At 40.4% G+C, this 16,532-nt stretch overlaps 1 pseudogene; it reads right to left on the bottom strand.

The window, feature by feature from the left end:
* Window positions 1-11,066: 11,066 nt before the first annotated feature.
* LOC105537142 overlaps window positions 11,067-16,532 on the bottom strand; it is a 23,012-nt pseudogene continuing 17,546 nt past the window's right edge.

Here is a 16,532-nt window from a genome sequence, read left to right as displayed (position 1 = left end):
ACTTTTAGTTCCTGTGCCAACCCAATGGACAATGGCTGTCTGGAGTGCTTTGAGAAGGATCATGAGACAATCTTTGGAAAAAAACCACCATGATCAATGAATGATGAATGATATGACATGACATATTACCTATGCATTGAATATATCATGTGTTTTTCTAATTCTGCCTCTCCCTAAGAGGCAACTATTATTCTGTAAGTTGGGGTTATTCCCCTCCATCTTTTACTTGATAATTTTAGCACATATGCATATACAACCATAAAATTTTGCTTGTCTTGAGCTTTACTAAAATGATGTCATACTGTTTGTAGGCTTTTGGAACTTGCTTGTTTTGTATTACTTTTGTAAGACATATTTATGTCTGTGTCACTAAAGTATATTTTTACCATTGTATGATATATCGTTTTGTGACTATACCACTTTTTATTTTCTGTTCTATTGAAGCACATTCAAATTTGTTGAGATTCTTCACATTGCAAAAATGTTCCCATATGCCTTCTTGCATTTCCCTCTTCATGCCCTGTGTAAGAGTTTCTCTAAGCTATACATCTAGGAGTGGGATTGCTAGGAAATAGGGTGTGTGTCTATTCACCTTTATGAGATAGTGCAAAATAGTTTTCCAAAGTGAATGTTACAATTTTATTATCTCACTACAGTTTTTAAGATTTTGAGTCTTCTTTAAGAGTTGTAAGCAGTGAAATGGCTGAGAAAAAAATGACATTTGGGGAATAGAAATATGATATTTACATGCATGATAGATTTGAAGTAGAGAGTTATATTGGGAAATTCAATAAGGAGACTGTTAGAGTAGTTCAGATTTGAATTAAAATCCTAATTTGGATGATAAGGGGTGAACTTGGTGATCAATTATTTTGGTCATTGTATTTGGTTATTAAGTGTCCAGGAAAGTTAGAAATCACTCCAGCATCTTTAGCCTGAGCCAAAATCTTTTATTCATATAGTAAAAATATATTGAGAACGGACTACATGTCAAGCACAGCACATGTTAAGAAAAGAGAATATAAAGATGAAACACACAGTGACCTGAAGTTTCTTCAGGAAACATACACCCTCTCAAGACTAAATCAGGAAGAAGTTGAATCTCTGAATAGACCAATAACAGGTTCTGAAATTGAGGCAATAATTGATAGCCTACCAACCAAAAAAAGTCCAGGACCAGATCGATTCACAGTTGAATTCTACGAAACTATTTCAATCAATAGAAAAAGACAGAGTCCTCCCTAACTCATTTTATGAGACTAGCATTATCCTGATACCAAAGCCTGACAGAGACACAACAACAAAAGATAATTTTAGACCAATATCCCTGATGAACATCGACGTGAAAACCCTCAGTAAAATACTGGCAAACTGAATCTCAGCCCAAAATCTCCTTAAGCTGATAGGCAATTTCAGCAAAGTCTCAGGATACATAATCAATATGCAAATATCACAAGCATTCCTATATACCAATAATAGACAAACAGAGAGCCAAATCATGAGTGAACTCCCATTCACAATTACTACAAAGAGAATAAAATACTTAGGAGTCCAACTTACAAGGGATGTGAAGGATCTCTTCAAGGAGAACTACAAACCACTGCTCAATGAAATAAAAGAAGACACAAACAAATGGAAGAACATTCCATGCTCATGGATAGGAAGAATCGATATCATGAAAATGGCCATACTGCCCAAGGTAATTTATAGATTCAATGCTATCCCCATCAAGCTATCATTGACTTTCTTCACAGAATTGAAAAAAAATACTTTAAAGTTCATATGGAAACAAAAAACAGCCCACATAGCCAAGACAATCCTAGGCAAAAAGAACAAAGCTGGAAGCATCATGTTATCTGACTTCAAACTATACTACAAGGCTACAGTAACCAAAATAGCATGGTACTGGTACCAAAACAGATATATAAACCAATGGAACAGAACAGTGTCCTCAGAAATAAAACCACACATCTGCAACCATCTGATCTTTGACAAACCTGACAAAAACAAGAAATAGGGAAAGGATTCCCTATTCAATAAATGGTTCTGGGAAAACTGGCTAGCTATATGTAGAAAGCTGAAACTGGATCCCTTCCTTACACCTTATACAAAAATCAATTCAAGATGGATTAAAGACTTAAATGTAAGACCTAACGCCATAAAAATTCTAGAAGAAAATCTAGGCAATACCATTCAGCACATAGGCATGGGCAAAGACTTCATGACGAAAACACCAAAAGCAATGGCAACAAAAGCCAAAATTGACAAATGGGATCTAATTAAACTAAAGAGCTTCTGCACAGAAAAAGAAACTACCATCAGAGTGAACAGGCAACCTACAGAATGGGAGAAAATGTTTGCAATCTATCCATCTGACAAAGGGCTAATATCCAGAATTCACCAAATTTACAGAAAAAACAACCCCATCAAAAAGTGCACAAAGGATATGAACAGACACTTCTCAAAGATGACATTTATGCAGCCAACAGACATATGAAAAAATGTTCATCATCACTGGTCATCAGAGAAATGCAAATCAAAACCACAATGAGATGCCATCTCACACCAGTTAGAATGGCGATCATTAAAAAGTCAGGAAACTACAGATGCTGGAGAGGATGTGGAGAAATAGGAACACTTTTACACTGTTGGTGGGAGTGTAAATTAGTTCAACCATTGTAGAAGACAGTGTGGCAATTCCTCAAGGATCTAGAACTAGAAATACAATTTAACCCAGCCATCCCATTACTGGGTATATACCCAAAGGATTATAAATCATGTTACTATAAAGACACATGTACACATATGTTTATTGTGGCACTATTCACAATAGCAAAAACTTGGAACCAACCCAAATGTCCATCAATGATAAACTGGATTAAGAAAATGTGGCACATATACACCACGGAATACTATGCAGCCATAAAAAAGGAAGAGTTCATGTCCTTTGCAGGGACATGGATGAAGCTGGAAACCATCATTCTAAGCAAACTATCACAAGGACAGAAAACCAAACACCACATGTTCTCACTGATAGCTGGGAATTGGACAATGAGATCACTTGGACACAGGGCAGTGAACGTCACACACCAGGGCCTGTTTGGGGGGTGGGGGCCTGGGGGAGGGATAGCATTAGGAGAAATACCTAATGTAAATGATGAGTCGATGGGTGCAGCAAACCAACATGGCACATGTATACCTATGTAACAAACTGCACTTTGTGCACATGTACCCTAGAACCTAAAGTATAATAATAATAATAATAATGATAAAATAATCTTACAATTAAAGGAGAAACAATCAAGCTACTGATAGCTATAGTACTGTCCCACCAGCATGATGATGGGGAAATCAGGAAGGGTGCTTAGAGGTGGAGACCGGAAGCACCTAATCCAGTCTGACGGAGACCTTAGGGAGGAGAGGAATACCTGAGCATCCCAATTTTGAAAAGCAGGAGTTATCTGGGAGAAGAAATGGTAGAAAAACTCTTTCCGAATTAAGAATACATATTATGGCAACACAAGGATGAGTAATGAGCCTGCTGCAGTAGAGAAACTGCATTTTATGTGTGTGTGTGTGTGTGTGTGTGTGTGTGTGTGTGTGTGTGTGTGGCCAGTACGTGGTTCTGTGTAAGAAACATTTTATTATTAATACATAATAGATGTACATATTTGGAGGGTACATTTTCTATTTTGATACATTCATATCATGCATAATGATCAAATCAGGATAATTGAGATATTTTATTTTCTTTTATTTTTTTATTATTATTATGCTTTAAGTTCTAGGGTACATGTGCACAACGTGCAGGTTTGTTACATATGTATACTTGTGCCATGTTGGTGTGCTGCACCCATCAACTCGTCAGCACCCATCAACTCGTCATTTACATCAGGTATAACTCCCAATGCAATCTCTCCCCCACTCGACCATGATAGGCCCCGGTGTGTGATGTTCCCCTTCCCGAGTCCAAGGGATCTCATTGTTCAGTTCCCACCTATGAGTGAGAACATGCGGTGTTTGGTTTTCTGTTCTTGCGATAGTTTGCTGAGAATGATGGTTTCCAGCCGCATCCATGTCCCTACAAAGGACACAAACTCATAAACGAATGTTGAAGCAGTAGGCAGGAGCTGGATCATGCCTTGCTACAGAGTTTGGACTTGGTGATAAGGCAGTGGGGAGCTGTGAGAGTTCTAGCTCTGTCCTCACACTCACTTCTTTAAGTGTCTCCTGGACCATTTGCTTTTGAAATGTGGCTCATCAGCTTACCACTTTCTACTGCTAAAGGAATCATATAAAAGTCTTCCTGGCCGAGGCACAAACTGCTTCATTTTTTAATGTCTGCACTTTTAGTATAGCATATCCTGGCCTGATCTCACATCTTTGTCTAGTTTCCAGCCTTTGTCTAGGTTACAGCCTTCTTTAACTCAGTGGTCCCCAATGTTTTTGGCACCAGGGACTGGTTTCCTGGAAGACAATTTTTCCACAGACTGTGTAGTAGGGATGGTTTTGGGATGATTCAAGTGCATTACATTTATTGTGTACTTTATTCTGTGACTACATTGTAATATATAATGAAATAACTATACAACTTATAATATAGAATCAGTGGGAGCCCTGAGCTTGTTTTTTGTTGTTGTTGTTGTTGTTGTTTTTGATGGAGTCTCGCTCTGTCACCCAGGCCAGAGTGCAATGGCACCTTCTTGGCTCACTGCAACCTCTGCCTCCCAGATTCAAGCAAGTCTCCTGCCTCAGCCTCCCAAGTAGCTGGGATTACAGGTGCCTGCCACCACGCCTCGCTAATTTTTGTATTTTTGGTAGAGATGGGGTTTCACCATGTAGGCCAGGCTGGTCTCGAACTCCTGACCTCAAGTGATCCGCCAGCCTCGGCCTCCCAAAGTGCTGGGATTACAGGCATGAGCCACCACACCCAGCCTCCAGAGCTTGTTTTCCTGCAACTAGATGGTCCCATCTGGGGGTGATGGGAGACAATGACAGATCATCATTAGCTTCTCACTCATCTTCCAAAGCTCATGTCCTTTGTATATAAAATACCTGCAGGAATTTGGTTAACAAAGGCAGCTAAAATGATGCGAGGACATGAAGTCCAATAGGCAAAGATTGGATCAGAACATTATGCCAGAGATGTCCAGAGCTCTCTGGGAGGTGTTGAGAGGTGAGTGAAGGGTTGGGGATAGGCATGGACAACCCTTGGGGAGCCAGGTGGAGCGGTAGTGATGATTAACTTTAGCTGCTCTCCCACAACGCTGGGAGAAATTAATAAGCAACAGAATTTAATGAGCAAGTTTACGAAAGTTTAGGCAACTTCAGTGACTTGAATATGCATAATGTACCACTGCTAAGACATAGTTGAGTAAAGAGGCATGCAACTAAAAATTCCCCAGGCTTCACTAGATTATGTTAGAAAATACATTAATTACAGAATATTCAAAATCCTGTGGTTCATTGTCTTCATTCCTGAAACAAAGCCCAAAGTCCTTGCAAAGTTGCCTCCCCGCCAGCCTTTTTGGAGCCATCAGGGCAAATGCTCAGAGATAAATCTGCTCATGTGGCACGTGTTACCTTCCTGGCATGCATCTCTCAGGTGTCATCTCAGCAGATTGTCCCTCTCCTGCTGGGTGTCACAGACTGGGGGAGCCTGCAGCCAGGCATGGCCACTGAGCCTCACCACTGAGAGTTTTATGAGGCCATCCTGGCTTCAGGGGCTCCAAGTGCCACGTTGATCAGAGCAGTCCACTTTCATCTGTTTTATAAAGGGTCCTGTGTATATCAACGCAAAAGTATTCAGCCTTCTAAAAGATGTTTGAAGATGACTTCACCAGAGCTTCCACGGAACCAGGACCCTGCTGTGTTTTAGGCAAGAGTGAGCAAGTGTTCATTTTCCTGCTTGTTGCAGAACTTTGTTGCCCGGGAAGCAAAGTACTGCTGTTCAAACTCCAAGTCTTACAAAATTGCTTATTAAAATAATTCCTGACATTTTGGCTTCTACACCTTTTCTCCCTAGGTGTCAGGCCTAATCGGTGAAGTAGACTGGAATTAAGCACCCCATCTTTTTCTGTCAGAGTTCTCAGTTGTCACCAATTACAATCTAGTAGGGGCAGAAAAGGAATTTATTAAACAATGTAAGATTTCCCAGGAGGCTGGAAAGCAGGCTGGGAGGCTTCCCAGCCAGGATCAATTCTCAGGGTCACAGTAAGGAACTGACCAGGTGGGAATAACTCTGCTGACTCCACCAGGGACAGACTCCTGCTGGTGCTGGGTCCTGGTGTCACCTTGGCCACCCTTCCCTCTGGAAATCGAATTCACCAGCTGCCATTCTCACCAGGGTGGGCTCTAGGTGGCACTTGTTTCTTTGCAACACATGCTTGTGATTAGCAAACTTGCTGAGGTACATGCCATGGTCTGGGTCTGTGTCACAGACCAGTGTACTGGCTGCAGAGGAGGTGGGGAATTCTCCAAATATAGGCAGTGTGTTCAACAGTGTTGAGAAGCCCAGACGAGTGATAACATGTTCACTTGAACATCGCTGTCCTCGGATTCTCTTCCTCTCCTCTATACCTACCCCCAACTACACCCATGCCAAAGCCACAGTACCTTTCCTCCTCATCCACTTAAAGCCAAATATTTCACTAGAATTGAATTATTTGAGGTCTGTCACCACCAACTCACCAAACATGCCCAGACATGACTGAACCTGAGCACTGGAAACACTTAGGCTCAAGCTGAAAGTTTCTTATGTGCTACACATTGGAAACAACCAACCATTCCTAAACTAGTCCATGAAACCACAGGACACTAGGAAAGGATAGCCTAGTAAAGAACACAAACATGTTTTCACAACAGTGAAAATAGATCTTCGTTTACACCACCACTGATTTGAAAGGCTATACTCTTTGTTTTGTTTCTTCTTTTGTTCTTTATTCAATATTCAACTTAACTATTGAATGGATCTAAGCACTGTTAATAAAGTAGTAAACAAAACCCTGCCCATAAAGTGTTAATATTCTAGAGGGAGACGCAGAGTATGGACAAGGACTTAAATGCATACACAATGGAAGCTCAGACAGTGATAAGTACATTAAGGAAAATAAAGGAGGGTTAAGGAATAGCCGGTGATGGGACCAATGCTCATTTATATTGGGTGGTCTGGGAAGGTGAGGTTCAAGCAGATTTGAATCATGCAACAGGGTGATATGAAGAGATTTGGGATCAGAGGTGCCTGAGATGAAAACATACCCAGGAGCTAAAGTGAGAGGAAGACGGTGAGAGTGAATGTGGTGGAAAGAAGCCTGAAGATGAAACGAGACAGATAAATAGAGCCAAAATATGGAGGGTCTTGTGGGTCACCGTTAGGAGTTTGGCCTTTATTCTAAGCATAATTGAAAGCCATTGGATAGTTCTAAGATGAGCAGTAGTGATAGGATTAGACTTACATTTTTTCGAAGTTCTCACTGGCTGCCCTATAAATAGTAGGTTATGGGATTTTAAATTGGAGGTGAGGAACCTCTCACTAGACTTTGCTGTGATCCAGGTAGAGAAACATGTCGGGTTGGACGAGGGTGGGAGCAGTGCAGGTGGTGAGATCAGATCAGGTTTGGAATGTATTTTGCAGCCTGGTCTGTCAGGATTTGCTGATGCTTTGCATGTGAAAATGAGGCAGAAAGAATCCAGTATGAACTTCTAGGAAAGCACTTTGTGACTGATTGTATTCTATGCAAATGGCTACAATATTTCCTGTTTATATAGTTTTCCAGAAACTTGCTACTCCCTCATCAAGAGATGGAGTCTGTGTCCTATCCCCTTGGAACTAAGAGGGCTTTTCTTAGACTTTTAACTATTAAAACATGGCAGAAGTGATACATGTCTTTTCTGAGTCATTAAAATGTGATCCCACTTCTGCCTGATTTCACTGGGACGCTCATGCTGTAACCCAGCTACCATGCTATGAGGAAGCCCAGGTCGCATGGAGAGGGCCAAGTGGAAAGGAACCCAGGCCCCTGCCCTCAGTATCAACTGTGCTTCCCGCCAACAGCCATGATTTTCTTGCTAGCTTTTGAGTGAGGTTTACTGGACGTATGCTCTCAGATGCGTGCCTGGATCCTTGTCATTACTACACTTATTCCAGTCCTTGATTTTTGTCTACAAGACGTTGTGAACTATTAGAAAACGTCCCCAAAGCAGGCTATAAATGGCCCTGAGCTCAGTCTCCATTTTGTATGATTCACAGTGCCCTTCTCCCTGTTTTTCCATCAGACAGGACATCCTTCTGTGAACCTTTCGTCCACTCTGTTCTTATGCCTCTGCTGCCCTCTGGGGGCCATTAGCCACATTAAACCATTTAGATTCTTCATGCGTGGGCAAAAAAAAAAAAAAAAAAAAAAAAAAGAAAGAAAGAAAAAGAAAAAAGTTACCATTGATTGACTGGAAGGAACTATTCTAAACATTTGATATATACTTACTCCTTTATTCTTGACAATCCTATAAGACAGGTACTACTATTAGCCTCCTTTTAAAGATAAGACAACAGAGATTAAAAAAAAAAAGTTAAGCAATTTGTCCAAGCAAGGTCCTACAATGAATGACAAAGCTGGAATTTGAACCAAGGCAGTCTTGTTCTAGTGTCTATGTCTGCATTATCCTCCTTCTCCTTTGGTAGGATAAAGTAGATCTATTATGCATGCATATGAGACTTGTTTACATCTATAACTTGTAAAAATAAATTTGCTTTTAAACTTAGGTATTTATCTTTTGCCTTGATGATGGCAGCAGGTGCCTAAATGGCCTCCCCAGGCATGAACAGATCCCCCACCAGGTCTGTTCTCTGTGTAGTAACTAGAGAGATCTTTTTAAAAAATTGTGAATCAATAAACTAAAGAATACTTTCTCTCATCACCTCTTCTCTATACAGAAAAAAAATATAACCTGTCTTACCAAAAAGTTAGATTAGTCACCTAAGCAAACAGGGTTCAAATATTCTAGCACTCTGAAACCACAATCTAAAATGGTCTTCCGATGTGTGGTTATAACACTTAATATGCAGTGTTTGTCTCTTAGTAACTTTACCTTTATCTGATTCAGCATCACATTATTTATCCTCTAAGGAAGTAAGCATATCTTCTCTGTTTCATAAGAAGATACCTTACTGTACAAAATGGTACTGTGGCCTAAAAATCACCCAATAAATAAATATGGTGCAGGGTTGGAGTTGTTACTTAGAGTAGAATGCAACTCCTAAAATCTAAATATTTTTCAAAACCTGAATGAGATGTGCAGTGAAACCCTGTAAACACAATCTTAAGCAGAAGGCTAATATGTAAACCACATAAAAGCTGTGCAAGTTGAATAGGAGGCAATAAATGAGGGAGGTATGTGCTTGGGCCTCTAGAAAGATATAGGAAGCATATCTGAGAAATCTCTAGGGTTCAGCTTCAAAAACATTATTGTAAAGCATGTGTGCATCTAAGGTAACAGTACTATAACTGGTAATAAAGATGGGGAGGAGAGAAACTGCCAATCACAAACTGACGGTCAATATTTCTAGATTCCAACATTCCCAGTTCCTTTATTTATCTCTGGACTGTCCAGTTTTCTATGGCTCATCAAATAAAAATTAATATGCCCATATTTACAAAAAGCCACCTTCATGCCCTCTTCCAGGAGGAACTAGAGAACTTGGGACTTCCCAGTCACGATTTCCAGCCTTGCTCTTCTGGGTTTTCCATTTCATGTTGAGCACTCAGAGACTTTAGTAGGTTTAAGCTTTCTTGCCTGGTGGGTGGGAGTAGGGACGGAGGTGGAAATGCAGTGACTGTTTATTGAGTATTTGCTCTAAGGCAGTGGTAGCGGGTCGGGGGTTCTTTCCTGGTTATCAGAGCTGTGCACCTGCTCACTTGCCAGATGATATGCAAAAAAGAATCCAAAGAAGCAGCAAGAAAGCCAATAAATTTTCTTAGATCAAAATGACATATCCCAAAGCTCCTCTCTTTCCAATTATTTTTGATGAGAGCAAAATTATTATACTCAACTCCAGTGTGAATCTACATCACAGGGGGAGATGATTTTAGGTGAAAATTCCCTTATGGTTAAATAGATGTTTGTATGCTCATTTATGTTGTTTTAAGAAGCTTCCAGAATAATTCTGATGCAAACAGGCCTGAAGCAAGAAAGACTGACATACAGGTTTATTGGATAAATTGAAGTTTATTAAATATGATTACTATTATTTTCTGTATTAATCTTATAATATTGGTCACTTGTCTTCCTTTCAAGTTTTTAAATTTTTTTTTGAAAAAACATAGGCTTGAAACCTGCGGGAAAACATATTATTGTGACATATCACATATCACAACATATCACATTGGCCCTGAGGATTGAACTATTTCCAGAGCCATCTGGTCTGACAGACATAAGTGATTGATTCTTGCTTGGTCTGTAATACACCCCAAATGCATTCACCTGCTATGCCATTGCCCCCTCTTCATTTTCTACTCTGAGCTTTAAAAACCTGGAGTTATACATCTCATGGCTCTTAGACTAATGCATAGCTTGTTCCTGACTGCCTTCCAGCACTGGAAGAAAAAAGTAATATCTTTGTGACAGCATAATTACTTCCACCTCTGACAGCTCTTCTCCATTGTGACATCTGCAAAGAAATCATTTGGAAGGGGAAAATACACGTGTTCTGGGATTAAAGACATAACAGGCATGTACTGAATGTGTCAAAAAATTTGAGATGTTGAGGGAGCTGAAGACAAGCCCTCTACCTTGTAAATGTAGTCCCATGAGGAATTTTCTAAAGAAGTCTTATAAAGCAATTGTTTTTCAGTGTTTTACTACATTTATGAATCTTCAGCCCATCAGTGGAAAATATGATGCTCTGAGAGTCAGCCATGACACTGGGCTAGAATGGGGTGCTAGTTTACTTTGAAAGATAGTTCTTCTCTTTGACGTATAATGTCCCGTTTCTCCCAGCTACTACATTTCACTTCATTTCTCTAGACCACAGGGTTCTAAGACACTTAGTCTAATCTAGAGGCAGTCTTTTGTTAAGAGGCCACTGAGGCATATAAAGTCCGGCCAGTAGGACTCAATCGGGTAGCTTTATAGAGAGAAGTCCAGATTGAGTTATCAATGTTAATAGGTGGGTCTTTTCATTAATGTCAGCCAACCAATGTACTACAACAAACACATCATATTGTTTTTTAAAGGACACATCTATTTAGCATCATGATCAGACTATTACATTTAGCAATCAACAGCATGGGTGCAAAAAATAATTGGCATTAAAACCTTTTATAGGCAAGCTTTATACTTTCTACAGAACAGAAACTGAAATAAACTATTGTACAATTGGTCACAACTACAGTCCTTGAGATTTTTGCCCATACACATGAATATTGTCAAAAACATGTCTTCTTTGTAGCAGCTAGGTCCTGCTACTACTGTGCTTGACTGAGTTCAAAAGTCTGTTGTAACCTGTAGTTTCCTTGTCACGTTTCCAGCTGTCCTCTCCTGCTAAGCTTTGTCTCGTGGCAGTAATTAAAATCTTCTGGCCGGGCACAGTGGCTCATGCCTGTAATCCCAGCACTTTGGGAGGCCAAGGCGGGCGGATCACGAGGTCAGGAGTTTGAGATCAGTCTGGCCAACAGAGTGAAACCCATCTCTACTAAAAATACAAAAAATTAGCTGGGTGTGGTGGTGGACACCTGTAATCCCAGCTACTCAGGAGGCTGAGGCAGGAGAATTGTGTGAACCCAGGAGGCAGAGGTTGCAGTGAGCCGAGATCACACCACCGCACTCCAGCCTGGAGGTAACAGTGCAAGACTCCATCTCAAAACAACAATGACAAAACAAAAACAGAAACAAAGACAAAACAAAACAAAACAAAACAGTAGCAATGGCCGTAGCTACTGTTGCTACTAGAACCACCATAGCCACCTTGGTTTCGTGGTTTGGCAAAATATTGGCCTCCACCACCATAGGGGTCAGAGTTTCTGCCTTCAAAGTTTCCTGCCTTCATGGGTTCAAAATCTGAAGACTGACTGTTGTACTTGCCAAAATCGTTGTATCTTCTACTACTTCTGCAATTGCTTCTACTACCACTGCCAAAGCCGCCTCTGTCTCCGTTGTTATAGCTGTCACAGAAGCCACTGCCCTGGTTTCTACAACCTTCTCCACCACTTCCATAGCCTCTGCTTTCTTCAGAGTAACCAGGGCCACCTCCTCCATAACCACCATCATTACCAAATCCATTAGAGTCATCCTCACTGCCACCATATCCACTACTATCACAGCTGCCGCCAAAGCCACCATGACCCCTGAAGTTTCCTCCATGACCAAAGTTGTCTATCCCATCAAAACTGCCTCCATGACCGCCACCAAAGTTTCCAGAAGCATTTTGGCCTCTTTGGCTGGATGAAGCACTAGCCACCTCTGACTTCGACAGGGCTTTTCTAACTTCACAGTTTTGGCCATTCCCAATGTGGTATTTCTAAATGACAATCTTATCCATGGAGTCATGATCATCAAAGGTGACAAAAGCAAAGCCCTTTTACTTGCCACTGCCTTGGTCAGTCATGGTTTCAATCACTTCCATTTTCCCATGCTGTTCAAAATAATCTCTTAGGTGGTGTTCTTCAGTGTCTTCTTTAATGTCACCAACAAATATCTTCTTCACAGCTAAGTGGGCACTTGGTCTCTGAGAATCTTCTCCTGAGACAACTCTTTGGTTGTATAATTCTTCCATCCCCATGTGTGGCCTTGTATGCATGGCAGCATCTGCCTCCTCCACAGTGGCATTTGTGACAACCCCAAAGGCCCTGGAGCGCTTGGTGTTTGGATCTCACTTCCACACAGTTCGTGAGTGTTCCCCATTGCTCAAAATGGCTCCTCAGGCTCTCAGCATTCGTTTCAAAGCTCAACCCTCCAATGAGGAGCTTCCACAGCCGTTCAGGCTGCTTAGGAGACTCCGACTTAGACACGACAGCAGTGGGAAGAGAGACTTTGACAATGCTTCCTCAACAGCATCCCCTAGCAGAAAGGAGAAAGCTAACAAATGTATCTCAACACACCATATTCTAAACTTTGAAAATCGACTCTGTGTTCAATTAAGTTTTCTTCCGTCTGGTCAGTAGGTTCCCATGCAGCACAAGCTTGCCATGTTTGTTAGTCACTTGAAAGCTTACCTCAAGCCTGGACAATTGATCCAGAAAGTCCCAACTCATTCAGATGTCCAGGCTTGTGTACTTATGAATCTACCACTGGTCTTGAACCACCCCATCGGAAGGTGAGATAGAGGAATGCTATCAGCTGCAGTCAGAAGGCTCACTACAGGGATGAATCCTAGCTCCAGGGAAACAGACACATAATGAAGACTCCAAACTGAGAGAAACTGCACTGCAATCTAGACCCTGGACTCCTTAGGTATATGTTAATTTGAAAACATATTTAACGTATTCCACCTGCCAGGTATCGGGAATGACTAAGATTAATTTTCAGAGATTTAGAACAGTGACCATATAACATGGATTGAAAAAAGATACAGTTTCTGTCCTCTCACCTCTGCCTTCCCTCTGAAGGGATCGGTTTGTGGGAAGTTAGAGCCTAGGGCCCTGGAGTTGGGTCCCCAAGTACCTTCCTACTAAAGGCAGCCTTGATCAGCTTCTCCTTAGGAACTACTGAAGCAGTTCAGTATCTATCTGAACTATCTTCCCGGGACCTACCTTTTTGCTGAATCTAACTCAGTGTACCTATCTTAATAATTCATAAAATGGGATTAATAATCCCTACCTGGAAGAGTCATTGTGAAGATTAGAAATCATTAGGTGTGATAAATCGAAGTATGGTCAGGAACTCAAATTTTCTTCATTTTATGTTGGGTTCTCCAGAAGCAGAGCCTGAGTCAGAAACTGAGGACAAGGGATTTATGGAGGATGCGTTCTTCAGGCCAAACCTATAACAGAAAAAGAGAGGTGACATAGGAAAGGGCAAATTACCAATCAAGGATATCATCTAATGAAGTCTAGCCTTGGCCTGATCAACAGGGGACTCTGGAACATAAATAGTATAGCAGAGTTATCATGATTTGAAGCAGACTGGACTTCTGCATTCATAAGTCAGCCATTCGCTATTGGGAAGTGGTGGGGCAGGTGGTGGTTGTGCTGGTGGGAGGGTAATCTCCTTGGCATATCTGGGTGAGGAGACTTCTGTCAGCCAAGGTTCATTTTCACATACTTGTAACTTCTACTCTTCACTTAAAAACTGTCATCCCTTAAGACTGTGTGCCTGAAGACTTTGTTCTCTCCTTAGGACTTCCTACTTTGGCATGTGGTTAGAAGGCATCTTTGAGCTCACTTTAGAGGATTGAGCCTGTATGAAACAGAAGCAGTGTGCTTCAAGATTCTGGCACAGTATTCGGCATATAGCAGGAACTCTATAGATGCTAGCTCTTTTTTTAAAAAAACCTTCTGCCCCTAAAACTGTCCTTCATTTCGGAGAATTCCTGGCAATGCATTGTCCTTCCAAGTCAGGCCAGAGGTGGACAAAATAGAAGAGAATGCAATCAAAGCACCTAGCACATGGTACACGTACATAATAAATAAGTATTGGTTACATTTCTTCCTTCCCGTTCGTTAGCTTTGTCCCAGGACCATTTGAGTTTTCTTATGGTGCAGAAGATTTATTTTATCCAGTTAATTATTAGGGACATTAATATTCACAATAATCACCATAAATATTATGTTCCAGATGGATTTGAAGTCATAATCATTTTGGGGGGAATACAGTTGTAGAAAATAGCCTAATTTTATCTTGTAAAAATCTTTTTTGTTTAAATCTCTGGTTCTTTTAAAGCACATGTAATAGGCACTATCACCCAATTTAGTACTTATAAATCTGCACTTTTCCCTACTTTTTTTTTGAAAGAGCATAAGGGTGAGGAGTTTCTATTGTACCTCTCCACCATTCCTATGCCTCCTGATCCTGATCTTTGCTCACTGTCAGGAGCAAAGAAAGTGCCAAGTTAATGCTTGTTATCCTGATCAAGCACAGCAGTGAGCAAGTTATGACATCCATGAATCAACTAAGAATAACCCCTTAAAAAATAAATGAGAAATTCCTTCCAGAATTTTGTGCCACAAATATAATAGCAACAACTAGTAATATTTTAAATGCTCAGATTTTCTTATTTCAGCAACTGTACTTTTATGAATGCATCCTTAAAAAACTGGAACCACTTCAGATGTCCATCAAAAAATAGTTAAATAAATTCTTGCATTCAAAATTTATTGTTATATACAAATTCCATTAAACAAGGAGTTAGATGTATATAGACTTACTTAAAAAGCCAATATACAAGAAAAAACAAATTATAACACACACACACACACACACACACACACACACACGCCCAATTGAAACTTTTTATTTAGTTGTGATGTAGAAATTAAATTTTGCTTTCTTCCTCAAATAGGTGCAATAAAAAATGATAAAGGGGATATCACCACCGATCCCACAGAAATATAAACTACCATCAGATAATACTATAAACACCTCTATGCAAATAAACTAGAAAATCTAGAAGAAATGGATAAATTCCTGGACACATACAGCCTCCTAAGACTAAACCAGGAAGAAGTTGAATCCCTGAATAGACCAATAACAGGTTCTGAAACAGAGGCAATAATTAATAGCCTACCAACCAAAAAAAGTCTAGGACCAAACGGACTCAGCCAAATTCTACCTGAGGTACAAAGAGGAACTGGTTCCATTCCTTCTGAAACTATTTCAATCAATAGAAAAAGAGGGAATCCTCCGTAATTAATTTTATGAGGCCAACATCATCCTGATACCAAAGCCTAGCAGAGACACAACAAAAAAAGAGAATTTTAGACCAAGAACCCTGATGACCATCGATGCAAAACTCCTCGATAAAATACTGGCAAACCAAATCCAGCAGCACATCAAAAAGCTAATCCACCACGATCAAGTTGGCTTCATCCCTCGGATGCAAGGCTGGTTCAACATATGCAAATCAATAAATGTAAACCATCATATAAAGAGAACCAAAGACAAAAACCACATGATTATCTCAATAGATGCAGAAAAGGCCTTCGACAAAATTCAACAGCCCTTCATGCTAAAAACTCTCAATAAACTAGGTATTGATGGGACGTATCTCAAAATAATAAGAGCTATTTATGACAAACCCACAGCCAATATCATATTGAATGGGCAAAAACTGGAAGCATTCCCTTTGAAAACTGGCACAACACAGGGATGCCCTCTCTCACCACTCATATTCAACATACTGTTGGAAGTTCTGGCTAGGGCAATCAGGCAAGAGAAAGAAATAAAGGGTATTCAATTAGGAAAAGAGGAAGTCAAATTGTCCCTGTTTGCAGATGACATGATTGTATATTTAGAAAACCCCATCGTCTCAGCCCAAAATCTCCTTAAGTTGATAAGCAACTTCAGCGAAGTCTCAGGATACAAAATCAATGTGCAAAAGTCAC

This window comes from Mandrillus leucophaeus, unplaced genomic scaffold (genome assembly GCF_000951045.1).
Source record: "Mandrillus leucophaeus isolate KB7577 unplaced genomic scaffold, Mleu.le_1.0 Scaffold169, whole genome shotgun sequence".
Taxonomy (NCBI): Eukaryota; Metazoa; Chordata; class Mammalia; order Primates; family Cercopithecidae; genus Mandrillus; species Mandrillus leucophaeus.
This window is presented reverse-complemented; position numbering and strand designations above follow the sequence as displayed.